Source organism: Euprymna scolopes, chromosome 40, assembly GCF_053919585.1.
Source record: "Euprymna scolopes isolate OS-2025 chromosome 40, ASM5391958v1, whole genome shotgun sequence".
Lineage (NCBI taxonomy): Eukaryota > Metazoa > Mollusca > Cephalopoda > Sepiida > Sepiolidae > Euprymna > Euprymna scolopes.
In genome coordinates this window covers 35,949,547-35,968,250 of record NC_136521.1, presented here as the reverse complement: position 1 = coordinate 35,968,250, position 18,704 = coordinate 35,949,547, and positions in this window count along the sequence as shown.

Below are 18,704 nucleotides of genomic sequence, written 5' to 3'. Positions count from 1 at the left end.
ACGTAAACGAGTTTGATATTTTAAATATATTTATTTAAAGAGAAATAAAAAACAACAAAAGTGATGCTATAAAAACACAAACAACACCGGTGAAGTCCGATCATATGGCGACTCCGTTGTTTACTCAGACATGAGATTATGCATCGGAATATTCACGCTATGACACACCACAACTGAGCTGGAAAATTCCGCGCTAACAAAGTTTGGGGCAGGATACATTTTTTTAAAAAATATTCTATAAGCAAAAGAATGAATTTAAGAAAAAATTATGAATAAAATTAAAATTAAGATGGAAGATAAAAAATACGAATATTCAGAAGATGCATCCATTGAATCTGTGCGATTATCACTGGTAATTCATTGGAATGACATTTTAGTTGATTGTAGAATGAAGCAGCCCACATTCTTTCCAGCAGCCTATGCAATGTCTTCAATGATTTTAGTTGATTGTAGAATGAAGCAGCCCACATTCTTTCCAGCAGCCTATGCAATGTCTTCAATGATTTTTTTTTTTATTCTTTTCTGTCAATGTTAAGAGCTCTCAGATAGCGTATTACTAGTTATGGCATTCGGTGGTTAAGAAGAAATTCTTGTAATTGTTACAGTAAAGAAGTTTAGTATTAAGTGTTATCATGCATTTACGTCCCCATTCCACTACAGACTAAAAGTCATTCTCTAAGGCATGTACAAAACATGTAAATAATATATGGTTTGATATTTCGCCTAAAACTATATTAAGGCTTTTTCAAGATGTATGATATAAGGGAAAAAAAAGATTTTTTTTATATAACAGTAGATAGTAGCTCTTCTCATGAAAATTAAACAATACGGTATATCACTCGACGAATACGTAATATAATCAGATCTGTCTTATGCAATAGAAAATTCTAGGTTATTTTGATGATCGTGCGTCCAAATAACATGATATAAATATGACTGCGCCTCAGAGGTCAATCCTTGGACCGTCATTATTCCTGCTATATTTAAACGACCTCTATGATAAAATTGTATCCGAGATGAGTTATATTTACTGATGACACCACACTTTATAACAGACACTAGGGGAAATGAATGTACACATATATAAGGCAATGGCTTAAATCTTAGAGGATGACTTTCAGTCTGTAGTGGAATGGGGACGTAAATGAGGGTAACATTTAATGCTGCTAAGACTAAACTTCTTTCCTTTAACAATTGCAAGAAATCTTCTTAACTACCGGGTGCCTTAACTCATAATACTCTAATTGAGAGCTTTTTATTCAAACTCCTCGGCTTAAAATTAACAGACATGAATTGGAAAAATTCATTGAAGACATTGCCAAGGCTGCTGGAAAGAATGTGGACTCCTTCTACCGTGCTAGAAAATTATCCAGGCCTGAAAGTATCTTGTGACTCTACAAAGCCAATATTGCCCCATGAATGGAGTATTGTGGCAACATCTGGCCTTGAGTATCTACCACGTTTAAATTTCTTCATGTTAGTACATTCATGCAAGCAGGAAACGCTAGTTTCTCATTCTTAGACAGGGTTAAAAAAAAAAATTATCTCATCTAACAGATCTCGCACTATCAACTAAGCTCCAATCCCTGTCCCATCGACTCAATGCTACCTCTTTTACAAGTACTTTGTTGAAATGTGTTCTAAAATACCTAATTCCTTGCTTGTTGTAAATATTTCCGACTAACCCGACAAGCAGCAAAATCTCACCCCTTCACTGTTGAAGTCCCTGGATGCCGGAAATAGTTCTATTCTAATACTTATTTTCTCGAACTGCTATACTTTGGAATCCCCTGCCTGTTTCCTACCTTTGCCCTTGTACTAACATGCAGAAATGTAAGTGTAATGTGAACAGACATCTTGCTGCTCAACTCCCTATATAGTGAATCTGTAGATATGCTTCCAAATACGTACAAGTGGCACTGTAGATATGTTTCCTCATGTACAAGTGGCACTGTACTTTGTTTAGGGTGAATATGAGTGCAATTAAATTACTGAGATGGGCACATTCATCATTGTCATTCAGTGTAGCAGTCCTTCCACTCTCGATGTAAATCCTCCCGACTAACTCGAAAAGCAGCAAAATCTAACCCCTTCACTCTAGATGCCGGAAAGCTTGCTATTCTATTAGTTTTCTTCGTGGAATTGATATACTTTGGAATTCGGTCTTCCGTTTCCTGCTTTGATGACTGTACCAACATGCAGAAATTTAAACGCTCAACTCCCTACATAGTGAACCTTTAGATATAGTCCCAAATAGTAGTCCCTTACATTCAAGTAGCGCTGTGCCATGTTTGGGCGTGATATTGGTTGAGTTGAGAAAATCGTTTTGGGGTCGATAAGGAGAGATTCACATGATAATTGATCACGAAGAGAAACTTACGTAACTAGCACCGAGCAGATATGCGTATCCTCTGGATAAAAATACATAATTGCGATACTATAGTGGATTAATTAAAAATGACGGAAAATTATTTTTCCATGGGTTTGCACTAATATTCATATTCATATAAGATACGGTTTCAAATCGGTGGAGTTAAAAAAAAAAAAAAGAAACAAGAAAGAAAGAGAGAAAACGTCTCAAACTGGAAAGTTAAGCAAGTCAAATACTGAGATGAAAATAAACATTCGGCATTGTCATTTCAATTTCAAACCAAAATTTAGAATTATTTTCTATTAAAATTCCCCCTTTTTTTTTTGTATTTTGTTTCATAAATACATATTACTTCCGTTGTTAATCCATTGTATTGCGGAGTTTTTTTTTTTTATTTTGGTTGGCATTTTCTTGTACTCTTTCAAATTTTGACTTCAAAGTTTTTAAACTTTAGAATTCTCTCACCCATCTCCTACTTCCCTGACAATGCTAACATAAAGATATATAAATGTAATGTGAACAGACATCGCGCTGCTCAACTCCCTACTTAGGACCTCTTTAGAAATAGTCCTAAATAGCAATGCCTTAAGTCCAAGTGGCAATATACCTTGTTTAGGTTGAATGAGAGATTTTTTTTTTTAAATCGAAAAATGAAAATGCAACATCCGGACTGAAAGAGTCTCTAGTGAATGTCTGATGGTACATTTTCCAATTCTATTGAATACTAGCAGATCGCCCAGAATAGCCCGGCGTAACCCGGCGTAGCCCAGTCGCAAAATGCGCATAAATATGACATTTAATTTATGCAGATTTCGTATTAATTATTATCATAGCCCATCCTTTACTGATGGTTATATTGTACCCAATATAGTAAAAAAAATGGAAAGAAAGTGAAACATGTGAGTATTATATTATTTCTAAACAGTTCACTTCTTGTTAGTAAATTAAATGCAGTAACTCCAGTACGATAACCATTAGACCAGCTTCCCACGATATAAATATTTTTTTCAAACCTACTTATTTTTATATTAAGGAAGCTATCACGTGAACGATTCGCACATGCAGTCGTGAAACAATTGACAAAGATATAAGAACTCGATTACCTCCGAGTATCAGTTTTCCATTTTTATCCCTTAGCAGATTTTTTCCGGATAGAAAATGGATTAAAAGGTTTTCCACGTGTCTGAATACCCTATATACCAAATTTCAAGTCTGTAGATAAAAAATTCGTTGAGTATATAGGTTGAGAGTTGTCCTCACACGCACACATACACACGCACATTCTCACTTTTATATATATATAGATGAATAAAAAATATTTAAAAAATAATGTTGTTGTTTTTTTTACTATCAACTATATATATATAAACGACATTATTTTTGCACCAACCTAATAGATAGGTTACAAATATGATTCCAAAAATGATTTAAAAAATATGATTAACAAATACAAACAAAACATATTAAAGGAAAATTAACAGAAAATGGTAAACTACTTTTTAAAAAAATAAAACCTAAAAAAAAATTAACAAAAAATGTCAACCTAGATTAAATTTTCAAGGAACGGATGAACTCTTCAACCGTATAATTAGATGGATATGGCAAGGTTAACAATGGAGGTAGAAGCTCTTTTGTTTTAAACAAAAGCAAATGAGTAGAAATAGTAAATAAATAGAAAATAAAAATAAATAATACATAAATTTGAAATATTTTTTCTCCATATGAAAATTATCACTTTTTTCATTAAGATAAAAAGATTAACTACTTTAGAAATAGTATTTAAAAAAAGCAAAAATTACAAAAAATTAGCATAACTTGTCAACCCAGATGAAAATTCCAGAAGCAGATAAAATCTGAAAACCGTCTGACTGACAAAGGGAATAAAAGCTATTTTGTTTTAAATAAAAGCCAAAAAAAGTATGTATATATATATATATATATATATATATATATATATATATATATATATATATATATATATATATATATATATATTAAATGGGAAAAATTTTAATTTGCCATGACAGTGATAACAGATCTAAAACATTTATAAATATTTATTCTCGTTTCAATGTAAACAAATTATTACTTTTCGTGTCTGTACGTTATCACCTTTCACCCAAATTAAAAAATAAGATCCACAAATAAGGTTTATTATTTGAATTATTCGGACTAGTGTTCTCATCTGGATGTTATTCTGACGACGTTTTGGCCGATTTTAACCTCCGACCTTCTTCAGGTGCACTTTGTCAGACTCATGAATATTTCTGTCGAACTTGGGAAACGTCATGGGATTTCGAACTGCACTTGTTATTTAATCAATGGGAGTAGCATATCTTCGTTTCGTTAATCATAACTAAACTAATCTGAAAAATTTTGAACCTGAAACTTGATATGTAGGGGATTCGGACCTGTCTAACAAATTTGATTTGGTTTTTAGTCTGGAAAAAATAGCTGCTAAGAGGTCAAAATTAGAATTTTGCAGGCATAAGTCGACTAAACGTATATTTCCTACGCATACGCAAATATACATTTATACGTTTAACTACATTATTTTTTAAAGCTTTCATATGCACATGACGTTAGCTCAGATGGTAGCGTATAATGCTGGAGAGCTTTATGTTTTGATTTCGATTTCAGCTGATGACACCCAAGTCATACGTTTGGTTTTAACTTTTAAAATCACTACTGTATATTGAGTACAATATAATAATCAATAGATATTTGGCTCGATGATAATAAATACGGATTCTGAATAACTTAAAATATATTTAAGTGTATGGAGGCGTGGTAATATGTCACAACTCACTCGTCAGTGAGGCTAGACTAGCACCTATCCGTGGCCAGGAAATGAACCTAGACCCATCGCGTTGATAGTCGGCAGTTCTACCCATCGGCCCACGGGAGTGGCGCCCGCACATGACCTCACCAAATGCTTATTTCAAACAAACATTCGTCCACCACTATATAGTGCTCAAGCCGCTTATCTTTTATTTACAAATAAAGAGCGAGCTTCGCATTTACAGCCAATTAAGTAGCGGGTGAGATTATTTACGACAGAGCTCTACCCAAAGAGGTGGAGGGGGTAAAACATATGTAGTCATCCACATACAGTACTGTTTCGTTGTATCACAACTCATCAGTGCGACTAGACTAGCGCCTCTATCTAGACAAGGATTTAACCTAGAACCATATATATAATTTTCCAGACTTTGTTCGTATGGGCACTGTTATTGGTAGTACGCACATGAAACTCTGTAACGTGGGTACCGTCGCAGCTACAAACAATAAATAACTAAACCCGTGTCGGCATTTTTTTTTTTTTTTTAACAAAAGCGTTTGTTACCGTTACTCAACTCTAATCCGACAACACTTGAAATGATTTCGTTTCTGCTTCACCTTACGCTGGCCATAGTCAGCCATTTCTTATACACTACCGATCAAAAATTAAAGACCACTTAAAAATCTTTAAAAAAAACAAAAAACAAACTTTTTTTTTTTGATAAACTTTTTTTTTTAAATGTTCAAATGACGCATATATTTTGCAAAACGTAAAAAATACACTTGGGAGTGGTACGTATATTACAAGTGTAGATCTTTCTAAATATTTTTCTCAAGTGTTTTCCATGTAATTCATTGAAAATTATGAGATCAGATATTTTAAACCAAACCTCATGTTTTTGTTCGTCGTTTATGCCATTTGAAATTGTCATAAACAAGTACAAAGACTCCAGGATTGGTATGCAAATATGAAAACAGTTTAAGAACAGAATAGTTAACAACCCTCCATCTTATGTTACGATTGAGTTTCTACAGAAAAGAATTTTACTATTTAAACAAATAGTATTCTTAATATTGGGAGGGGTCTTTGGTAACTATTCTTTACCTTCCCTCATATTTTTTCTCGCAATTATAGATTTGGTCCGTAATTACATTGTGCTACTGTAAAAAAGGCATAAAAACTGCAGAAATATTAAGGAACCCTCTTGAACGTGGAGACTAACACCACACATAAAGTACTTACAAACAGGACACAGAAACGGCTACGGATGCAAAATACAAAGGAACATTACATTGAATCATGAAAACTGAAATTGTATAATTGAAAAATACCGCCCTGCCTCTTTTTGTGAGAGTTACCATAACGGACACCACACCAAATAATGAGGATCAAGGAGGATTGAAAGATCGAGGAGAGAAAGCACTAGCCAGACCTCAACTGGATGAGTGAAAAGAAAACTGGAACCTCGGGGAGGCTTACTGTCACCCAAATTGCAGTGAAGACCAATGGTCGCCGCTGACGAGAAATCAATGGTAAGCGGCTGTTGCGATAACGCTAATTCTTTTGCCAATGTGATCGAAAGAGGTAGTGAGTACTGGAAATCTGGGGAAACTTCTTGTGTCGCTCAGACTGAAGGGAACGCCATAAGTTGTTCTCAAAGAGCAGTCTTTGATGATGGCTTGTGTGAATACTCCGGGTGAGTAAATAATAATAATAATAATAATAATAATAATAATAATAATAATAATAATAATAATAATAATAATAATAATAATAGAAGAAGAAGAAGAAGAAGAAGAAGAAGAAGAAGAAGAAGAAGAAGAAAAAGAAAATACTCTTAAGGTTCACGTCTTCAACTCCAAGGAAAAATTCATAAAAGGCGCGCCAAAAATTGTAAAAATGCAAGAGAGCGAACTAGTAAGAATTAAAGAATTTAAGGAAATAAATGAATAAAAAATGAAAAAATTGAGAGGAAAATGCAAGGCTAGTTCAGTAAAAATCTACCAAAGGCAGTAGAGAAGAGAAACAACTGGCGATATTTGTCAAAATATGACTTGAACGTTGGGAAGCCCTGATATGTACAGCGCAGGAGCAAGTGCTCAGGACAAATTATGCAAATTCTCACATCGATAAAACAGCTGAAAGACCCCTGTGTCGACTGTGAGGATAGAAAGTCCCCTGTGTCGACTGTGTGGACAGAAAGGTGATAATGTACAAGACACCGAGAAGTTAACTCAAAAGGAATACAAGAGATGGCATGACAATATTGTGAGAAAGATTCATTGCATTTCTCAACTGTTAACTATATCGCATTGGTCTTAAAAATGGACGGATCTTTCTTCACAACCTAATATGTTTTTGTGTTTTAGTTTTTGTTTGTTTTTGCTTTCTGTTGTTGTTGTTGTTGTTGTTGTTGTTGTTGTTGTTGTTGTTTTAAATTAAGGATTGCGCCATTAGGGGTGTTGGGTAGATGGCAATGAACCTACCCTCCCATCTTTAGTCCCCGTGACAAAAGCTGGATAGATAAGGCTTACCCTCTATCCTGTAATGGAATAACTGATAAAGTGGTGGTGCTTGGCGTTAACAATGGCCTTCAACGTGTTAATGAGGTCGCCGGTCTTGCCGATGGGCTTGGAGTGGGCGCGGGAGATTGATAATTTTGGCGCTAATAGACACGGTATTACAGCGAAACGGACAGTGAGCATTAAACACCTCTTAAAACGGTCGCTAGCACTTCATTTCTCTTCTTCTTTTTCTTCTTCTTCGTTAATTCTTCTTTTATCGCCTTCTTTTCTTTTTTGATTTTATCTTTTTCTCCCTATTTCACATTCTTATTGTCTCATTTGTTTTATTTCTTTTTTTTGTGTGTATTTTTTCTTCTGTTTTTGTCCTATTTTCCTACTTCGGGTCATTTCTCTTTTTTTTTACTTTTGTTTCTTCTTTTTTTCTTTTCTTAATCAATTTCCTTCGTCATCTTTCTTCGTCTTCTTTTTCTTCTTCTTCTTCTTCTTCTTCTTCTTCTTCGTTTCCTTCTTATTTTTTCTCATTATTATCTTTTGTTCTTTCTTGTCTCCATCTTTTCTCTCTTCTTTTTTACTTTTTTATTACCCCCACTTCATTTTTGTCTGTTTCTTCTTCTTCTTCTTCTTCTTCTTCTTCTTATTATTATTATTATTATTATTATTATTATTATTATTATTATTATTATTATTATTTTGTCTCCTTGTTTTTCTTCTTTTGTTTTCATATTTTCTTTCCTTGTCTCCCATTTTTTTATTATATGTCATTTATATCTTCGTTTTCCTAATTTCTCTTCATTATTTCCTTTCTTTTTTTTCTACTTCTACTCCCTCCCCATTTCAGTTTCTTTTGCCTTCTCTCTCTTTTTTCTTTTTCTGATTTATATTTTGTCTTTCTCTTCTTTATTTCGTTTTTACTTTTTCTCCTTCCTCTTTTTGTCTTTTCTGTTCCTTCTAATCATCATCATCATCTTCATCATCATCATCGTCGTCGTCGTCGTCGTCGTCATTTTACATTCCTCTTTCTCATCATCTCTTATATCTCTTTATATCTTCATCATTATCATCAGTATTTGAATTTCTTTCTTTCCCTCTCTCTTCGTCATCTACTGTTACTCCATCTGCTTCCTCATCTTCACTTTTTATTATTGTCATGAGTACTTCCTTATTTCTTATCCTGTTCTTTCTCTTCCATTTATCCTTTTCTAACCATTTTCATCACTTTTGTTTCCTTGTTTTACCTATTTCTTGTTTTTCTTCTTCATCCCTCGTATACTTCTGTCTCTTGTACATTACTTCTTCTTCTTCTTCTTCTTCTTTACCTCCTTATCGTTACTACTACTACTACTACTAGTAGTAGTAATAGTAGTAGTAGACTTTTATTTTCTTATCCTTCTTCATTATTATTATTATTGTTGTTGTTGTTGTTTGTGGTGGTGATGGTGGTGTTATTCGTTTCGTTGTCTTCTCTTAGTTCATCATTTTCTTTTTCTATTTCTCCTTATGATTCGTTTCATTTTCTTTTTATCTTTTTCGTCTTCGTCTTCTCATTTTTATTTTTCATCTTCTTCTTCTTCTTCTTCTTCTTCTTCTTCTTCTTCTTATTATTATTATTATTATTATTATTATTATTATTATTATTATTGGCTTACATGGAGCTTTCACACAAGTCAACACACGATCTGATTGGAGACCTGTGGTGTTCTCTGGAATCTGAGTGACAACAAGTCTCCCCAGATGTCCAGCTCTCTCCACCTCCTTCGATAGCATTTGCAAATAAATTTGCATTATCGCATCAGCCGCTTACCATTGATTTCTCGCTGGTAGTGACCATTGGTTTATACTGGAATTTGAGTGGCACTAAGCCTCCCCAAGATCCCAGTTCTCTTCGCGCTTGTCCAGCGGAGGTCTGGCATTCTTACTATTATTATCATTATCATTATTATTATTATTATTATTATTATTATTATTATTATTATCTTCACCATTATTATTTCTTTCTTCTCCCCACTCCTCCTACTATTAAGTCTTATCAGTCTATGTTCGCTCGCAAATTTTAAATATTTCATCATCAGCAGTATCATCACCATAATCACCACCACCACCACCACTAATCAGCATTATTACCATAGTCATAAATATTTTATCTTTGCGCTCTCTATTTTCAATTTCTTTTATTTTTATTTATTGTTTTTTTTTTTTTGTATCATTTATTATTCTTGTATCTTCTATTAGGAAACCGCTTTTCTATTATTTTATTTTATATTTTTATTGCTAATCTGGGCAAGTCTTTTGTTTCTTTATTGCCCTTATAATATCACCATTGTCCCTGCGCTTCCTTTATATCTTGTCATTTCGGGCCTTCAACTTCCGGTAGCGTTTGTAAGAAATTATCTCGCTTCCGGTCTTTCGCTCCGTCTTGCTTTCCCTTAGCTTCTTCGTAAAAGATCACGGCTTTTATGGCGCGGCTTGTACTTTGGTTTTATTAAAGTGTCTTTTTGAATGCCACTTGAACGTCTTACTGGTAGGCAAGGCGTGGAAATGGGAAAAGGAAGATGGCGGATCACTCAAAATGAAGAAACCTGGAATACAGACAATTAACTGGTTCGAAGAAGAGTCAGTAATAAAACAGTGAAAGTGAACAAAGGAGATATTACTTGAATTTTTCGGACTACTGTTTCCACCGTTTCCATCGATGTAACCTCAGATCTTCTTCGGGTGTATCTTTTCAAACCCATTAATCTTTTTGTCAAACTTGGGGATCTACACCATTCATTTAATCCACGGAGGTAGCATGCTCTCGTTCCGTCAGCCATGACTGGATAGAAGTCCTAGATAATAGAGAAATTTTATTTTGAAACCCCGTGACGTAGTGTATAAATTACTTGGTAAAATTCAGTTGTAAGTTCTTCAACGTTTTACAAAATAAGATGCTTTGCTATTGGAATGACCCTCCTAGGTTGACGAAGTTCAGTTAAAGAAGTGGATTAAAAAAATTAAATTAAGTTTTAATTAACAACCATTTCCCCAAATTTCTAGTTGATAAACAAAACAAAGTAACCATTAGAAACTTAGTTGAAATGAATAACAATCAAATAAACAATCTCCATCCCATTAACATGTTCTATCGTAACCAGTTACTTCATAACTTCAAATCAGACTAAAAACTTCTAACCTTATAAGTAACAATAACACTACACAGGCCAAAAACTTAATAGGATCAAAAACAACATACTTTATCAGTTCAAATATTCTTGAAAGAATGTATCTTAACCAAAACGAATAATAACACTTACATTGGACACACTACTAATACACGGATCCAAAGGCTTACACTGCATCTTTCGGACTCTTCTTCGATATGCCAGTACTTACAAAAAGCATGGCTGCCAACATTCCCAATTTATACAAATCATGGCGAGCAATACAAAAATTATACATATCGATTTTAATATGAAAAAAAAAAACAAAAGCTTTGTACATAAAAATAGATAACATAAAATAAATATCATTAATTAGGAATTTAGTCGCAATATCTTAATGTGTCCAGGTTCGTAATTAATTAAAAATAATGAAGCTATATTAAATATTGTAACGTTTTGATTTAAATTTCAAAACTAACCGTTTTTAAATACAGTACATTTTTTTTTTTTGGCACGCTTCTAACATGTGACCACGTCTCTGCATACAACTTTTGGTACACACACGCATTAAACAAATGTAACAGTTGGGAGAATTAAATCGAATGTACTCAGCAGAAAACAGAAGAAAAAAACACAGACGGACCTAGCAAGTTAACTGAAACACAAGAAGGATGATAGCAAAAGTATAAAACATAACTAAAATAATAATACTGATACTCCGTGTTATATAATAACGTTGTTTTAATATGTGTGTGTGTGTGTGTGTGTGTGTGTGTGTGTGTGTGTGTGTGTGTGTGTGTGTGTGTGTGTGGACGTTAATCTCGTGTAGTTAACGCACGTTTCGGCATTTCAAAATACAACCGCTGAGAGACAACGCGCGGATCTTTACCAACTGACTCTTCTTTCTCCAACTTTACAACATAGCCAAAAAGAAGAAAAAAAATGAAAAAAGTACAACATATTGAGGATGGAGGTTGACTTCGAAATATATTTAAATTTCAAGCAAGTAAAATATTTGTTTATTTTCAAAATATTCCGCTTTCAGACAGACAGATGGACAGAAAGTGATGGAAGAGAATAAGTTAACTTGAAAAAATACTGGATACCTTTCTACAGGGAGTGGTAGCAAAAACTCGTTACTTCATGACAATTAAGCCATACAAGCATGCGCAAAAAAAACGTTCTTCCTTGAATTAGTTTAAATATTAAAAAAATCGACCTGACCTCGAGCACGCGGTCATGGACCAGTGGGTATAGTAACAGCATCGTTGTTTTAAAAGTGCGAGTTCGAGTTAACGTACTAGACGTATTTATTTTTCGATTTTTAAAGTTTTAATACTTAAATAGGGTTATTTATGCCATTTTTTCGTTCGTTTTTTATTTTCTATCACGTTCGCTGTTTTTTTTTGTTTTTTTTCCGATTTTTTAAAGTAGTTTTAACATTGTTCACTTATTTTTTTATTTTACATCACGTTCTCTGTTTTTTGTTTGTTTGTTTGTTTGTTTGTTTGATAATATTTAAACAGAGTTATTACATTCGGTTATTCTTTTTTTCTATTTTGTTTTTATCCACCTCTCCACACACACCCCTGCTAGTATATATATATATATATATATATATATATATATATATATATATATATATATATATATATATATATATATATATATAGGTAAGCCTGTAGAATCTTAGAGCGGATGAAACGTGGAATATTCAGTGTAGCTTAATCGCCATATATATTTTATAACTTACTCTCTCTCTCTCTCTCTATATATATATATATATATATATATATATATATATATATATATATATATATATATATATATATATCAAAGGCAAAATCTCTGTGTGCGCGTTTGTATGCCTGCCAAAAACTTTTGACACACGCAACGAACACTAGCGAAATAGGTATTGTTAGAAACATACTCTCGGACGACAAATATCCGAAAATTAGCCAAAAATATTCTGTGCTGGTAAACTGTGCCGTTTTTACAAAGATGGGGATCAGTTTTTTCGTCGACAATTTTGCAACGTCATCAAAAGCCTTGCAGTGACTAAGCTTATTTTGAAGAGTAGCGACGTCGTATGTCGCGGTGGACGCGGCGACTAAACCGTTCACTTTTTTTACCAGTTTCTTTTTCTCTTAGCTTTACAGGTTCGAGCCTGTCTGCTTGCTTACTACTTTTTTTTTTCGCTCGCACGAGTACTCGCTGATATTTTCATTTTTTTAGGAGGTTCGGAAACATTATTTTAGGGCTCCGTTGATCAATACCCTTATCATAAAACCTCTCCACACCGGGCAACGCCAGGTAGCCTCGCAAGTATCTTATAAAATATCTCGAAACTATTGTCAATTGTATATGCTTAACTTAGTCTTCGATTTCTAGTACTATTTCGAATCCAAACTTATTTACTATCTTTGACTAGCGTGCTTAAAACTGGCAAAACTTTTACCCATCGTGGTTGACTCAAGGTAAAAATTTGGGGAAAGTAACTTACAAAATAGACTAGAAGTTTGACATTGTTGATCTCTACTGAACTCTTTATTTCTTTTAAATTTAAAAAACTCAACTTTACACATCACTAACAGCTTTTCAGTATGCCTTGATATTCAGCTTTCCATATCTCGCCATAATACCGCTAAAAAGGATAATAAATAGATAAATGAATAAAAAGCTCATAAATAAAAAAGAACAACGAAAATAAACAGGGGGGGGGGAAGAAATATTTCCACTTACGCTCGGTTTGATAAAACTGTTTGAACGGTCGAATACGGAGAAAGGAAGTAATAGTCAGAGTGCACATCACTTGTAGTTCGGCCGAAAATGATATCCAGACCTAAAAGCAAACAGGAGAAAAGCGCAGGGGAAAAAGCGCACCTTTTTTTCTCATTCAGGGTTAACGGCTTGTCATTGCGCATGTCACAAATCCAATATGGCGAATATTGTTCTAAATCTTAATTCTTACGTTGCTGGAATCGTTGTTTTCGAAGTGTGAAAGATGTCTACTTCCCCTCATTTCAACAGAAGAGACATAGCGAGTTTATCTCTGCCCTCTTTTTATTTTGATGGCAGGTTCTCGACTGAGCTCCAATCTATGCCACTCCTTGCAAAGCATTCGTGACGAACGCTCGTCTAGTTACAACCACTGCCAACAATTTCTATTACTTTCTATCTGTACCCAAAACTAAAAGATAATTCCATAAGCAAATTTTAGTTCGTATATCTATCTGTCTGTGGAACAAAATACCACGGTGCTGCTTCCCAGCTGACATGATCGTTTTCAAGTTCAACGTAAACAAGTTCTTGTTGAGCCGTCCTCGTAAATAATTAATTTCTGCCCAGTTTTCACGATTATTGTTTATCACAGTATTCACTGATTAAACCTTAACCTCGAGTGACCTCTAGGTCTTGATGATTGGTAACTCTCTTAGTAAAAAGAAGATCGGGTACTCTCTTGAAAGTGGGCGTTTTTGTTAGACAAACAAGTACGTAAGGATTTATTTACCATTTCAAAATATTTTTTTCCAAATCGGTAAACTGCCATGAACAGAATTTTGCCATACAGTCGACTTAAACTTTGTTTCTACCTACGTTATACACTATTACCAATTATCACGCTGTTCACGCATTGAACCTTATCCTCGAGTTGCCTTTGGGTATTTATAAAAATAAGTCTGCAAGACTCTTGGAAGCGGGCGTTCTTGTGGGATGAACCAGAATTAATATATAAGGATTTGTTTGCCCATTTCCAAATTATTTTTTCCCAAATCTAATGAACTGCAATAAATAGAATATTGCCATACAGTCGACTTAAACTTTATTTCCACGTATGTTACAAAATTTCAATAATAATAATAATAATAATAATAATAATAATAATAATAATAATGGTGATGGTGATGATAATTACGTGTGATACGCCTGTCGATTTCGACGTACGAGGTCAGCAACAAGAACTAATTCGGAAATCCCCACGTGATTTGTTTATAATGAACCCCAGGTTTTCCACCAGAGTTTTCGTTTTCCTATATGTATGTTATAAGGAAAAGTGAATTCAATGCGGCTCCAGATAACGACCTGGGAATTTCTGCGTTCTTGCGTGATGTATGCAGCGCATAGCATGCCCAAATTGTCACCCATCTGGTTCTGACCTGGCTCATCGTTGCTTAACTTTGGTTATATAACGAGAATCGGTGTGTCAATGTCTTTATGCCGTATATAATAATAATAATAATAATAATAATAATAATAACCCACGTAAACTACGAACATTAACTATCCACATGCAACAGAAATAAAACTAAAACATAGAAGAAACATCACGTAAATATGGGGGAACCGAACAAACATATAAACATACACACAAACAACTTTCTTTTACATAATAGATAATTTGTAGCTATTATTATTATTATTATTATTATTATTATTATTGTAGTTGTTGTAAATAATTTGTTAGCGAAACAGTACTGTATGTGGATGACTATAATGCTCCCAATCTTGGGTTGAGCATATTGGGAAGTGATATACAAACTGCCATTAGCGTATTAAGCGACGCTCTTTGTGTAAACAAATCGAGCGGAGGCATTTGGACGATGTCAAAACATCGTTAATTCATTACCCTCACAGCAGCAGCCGTACAGCGCAATGGTGAAAAGCCTTGATTGCCAGTCGCTGAGCGGTCGGGTTTCGATCCTGGCTTGAGGCAGTTGCCTGGCTAGCCGCACTGATGAGCTGTGAAACAGCGAAACAGCGAAACAGTACTGTATGTGGATGACTATATATATATATATATATATATATATATATGCGTGTGTGTGCAGCAGAAATATCTCCCATATTTTAAACTTTCAATTATATGTTGCTAATGAACTTACGCAAGTGCCAATGATATTTTCATTTAGTTAATTACTTGCCATTTTTCTTATACCCTTATTATGCAATATGGTTTGGACTGGTATATATCATGCTTTTACTGTAGAAATGTTTTGTTTTGTTTTTTAAAGGATGGTGAGTCTGTAACTGCAACACTAAGAGCTTCCCGAGTTTATTACAAGTTAGAACTGCATGGTACTGTTGCAAATATAAAATCAATACAGCTATGAGTTGCAAATTGCAGAGCCACAGATTTGGCACTTAAAAGATAGCAACATGGGAAACCTCGAAGCGCTCGAACGCCACACAGTATTCGAGATGTGACACTTTCTATTAGTCCGTCTCCTACACGTTCAGCTCGCAAACATGCTTTAACTTTGAGATTGTTTGATCGAACAGTCAGAAAAATTCAACACACTGATATGCCGTTCCATTCTCATAAATTACTGATTGTTCAGAAAATGCACGAGCGCGAATGGAGAAATCGCATATCAAAATGTGGGAGATATTTCTGCCGTGCTCCATATCTATCTATCTATCTATATATATATATATATATATATATATATATATATATATATATATATATATATGTATATGTATATATATAGATATATTTATATATATATGCATACACATACATATATATATAGATACATATATATATACAGATAGATATATATGCATACATATATATGCAGATATATATATGCCGATATACATATATACAGATATAAATACAGCTATATATATACAGATATATACATATGCATACATATATATATACATACATATATATATACAGATATATATATATACATATATGTGTATATATACAGATATATATACAGATATAATACACACACACCACACACCGCATATATATATATATATATATATATATATATATATATATATATATATATATATATATATATATATATATATATATATATATATTACCAATAATTAATCCGCATCTCCAAAATTCAGAAACCTAATAAAAAAAAAATTGTAACTGATGCAAATTAAATCTGTTGCGCTTTACGGGTTGATTTTGTGTTCATTGTGGTGCGCCCTACCGATGATTATGGAAGGGTGCGTCATCCTCTAACTGTGTGACTTAAGCTGGCTTTTGATGACAAGGTAGAAATGATTTTGCGTATGGAAAGAAATGGGGGATTTCAATGGGACAAGATTATTTTTCGAAACAGCACTAGGAAGACATTGATGAGCGGGAAAGGTTTTTAAATTGAAAGAGGTCGATGGTCAAGTGGATTGGCAATTGCTGTAGAGGTTATGGCTAAAGGGTTTCCCCTGTATACAATATTGAAAGCACGGTCAAGGGTCGGATGGGGCATTTGCAAGGACATTCTGATTGAATTTGCACGCTGTAACTGTCCGATGGTGTTGGCGTTAATTTGGGCATAAATTCTGAGATGCGTGTATGGGGAAGAGAACGAAAATTTATACTGGGTTAGTTATGTGGATTTCTTAAAGAAAAAATAAGAAAGAGAGAAAATAGTATACAATATTTGTGTATTTGTTTGTAAAGCCTTTTGGTGTCGGTAGTGGGGAAATAAAATGAAACACAGTTATGTGGAATTGTATAATGAAGCAAGGGTTGTCTAATCACTATCTGTGTAAATGTATTTATGGATTAATTTGAAAATCATGCTGAGACATCTTCCAAAAATGACAATTTTTCTTGCAATTACAGTGCCGATTGTGACGAAGGAAAGAAACCCAGTAATTTTGAAATTTATGGTGAAACAAGGGTTTCCTAATCATTAACCATTAAGATTTATGTATTAATTTGGAAATCTTCTAAAAATGATTTGAATGTTTTTTTTTTATTATGGTAGCCTTGGTGGGAAGAGAAATTATTTCATATATGTTGTAGAATACCTGTCGAAAATTTGTTAATTTTTTTCATATATGTAATTAAATTACCCACCTGAGGGCAATTAAAATAATTTTAAAATGTGTTATACATTATCCGTCCTCACGAAGGTAAAATTATTTCATATACATGCTGTAAATTACCTATCCTAGGGAAGTTACAATTATTTCATACGTGTAATACCCGTCCTAGGGTAAGTAAAATATTCTTTTGAACGAAATAGCAAACGCTAGATAGACATTAAAAATTCATCTATTCTAAGAATAACAAATTTGTTCAAAATCAACTTCAATTTTCTCTAGCAGGGCTACCCGGCGTTGCTCACGACCGTATACGGTCGTGAGCAACGCCGGGTAGCCCTGCTAGTCGTAAATAAAAGGTGAACGTAGAAATGAAAGAACAAAAAAAGGGAAAATAAAGAAGATAAAAAACCGACAGACTGAGAAAAGTATAAAAGTAGCAAGATATTCAACCGGTTAAAAACGGACAAAGATTATAACGCCTAAAATTAGAATTAGTGTTTTATGAAAAACTTTTTGAGTAAACCTGGTATTATGATGAATAGTTAGCTATTAATCCCTAACTGTGTATCGAATTAATACCATAATACTTATTTCGTTGCACCTTATCGTAACAAAGGATCATACAAAATTTCAACCAAATCTGCCTAGTAGTTTCTGAGAGAGAGAGTGGAGTAAAAGTGGTATTATGGTAATTATTCTATTAGTGTTGGGACGATTCATCGGAAGCGGAATCGAGAATCGGTAAAATTGAAACTTTTGGGGGTATCGGAATCGGAAAAAAATTGTGCTTATATTTCGATGCCAAAAACGATTCCTTTAATTATATATATTTTTTTATTTGATTTTGTTTTCAAAAATATATTTCACTGCTGGCAGTAATAATAAAATTATAAATATTTATTAGTTTAAATTTCCAGTACGACTAAAATCTATAGATAACCCCTCCCCCGATTGAGAAAATATATGCGCGTTTAAGATGTCTTTTTACTGTAAATAACATAAAATAACCATTTTATAGTTAAATATTTAGAGATTTATAAAGAATCAGAATCGGTAATTGTATCGGAATCGGGAAAAGTATT